Here is a 628-nt window from a genome sequence, read left to right as displayed (position 1 = left end):
TCTCTTCCAGGTGGTGCTATTAAATTAGATATGGCCTGAGTCAACTTCGGCTGAAACTTATCTAAGTACTCTAATCCATGCTGTAACCTTTTAATCAAAGCATGACAACGTGGGCAGAGGCTGATATCTTAACATTTCTGATGGTCTTAAGTATAAAAAAAATTATTAAAGATTTATATAGAACTACATTCACAGTATGTCTATAAACTATTGTGTTTAGACCTGGTTTTAATAAAGGAATCCGAAATTAGAAAAATCAAAAATCTGCAACAATCTCGGTCCCATGAGTATCGGATAATGGATTTTCAACTGTGTAAAGAACCTGATTGTAGTGATCGTAGTTTTGACGGTGATTGTGGTGAAAGCAGAGACAGTGTTGATGATGACGATGGTCGAGATAAGTATGGGAAGAGGATAAAATAGTATCTGTTATGTTTTTGCCGGCGTTGGTTTGGGAAATTGGGCGATTTTCAGCATACGTGTATGGGATCTTTTTTAAAACGGGATCTTTTTTAAAACGGGGGCCACATTTTTCATTAACGAAACACTTTGAAACTTGGAACACTGGTAGAATGTGTCATATAAAACATCTTTTTCTCTTAGTCTTCTTTAAAAAAAAAGAAATCCC

The sequence above is a fragment of the Octopus bimaculoides genome, chromosome 1, assembly GCF_001194135.2.
Source record: "Octopus bimaculoides isolate UCB-OBI-ISO-001 chromosome 1, ASM119413v2, whole genome shotgun sequence".
Lineage (NCBI taxonomy): Eukaryota > Metazoa > Mollusca > Cephalopoda > Octopoda > Octopodidae > Octopus > Octopus bimaculoides.
The sequence above is the reverse complement of the archived record's forward strand: the minus strand, read 5'-3'. Positions refer to the sequence as shown.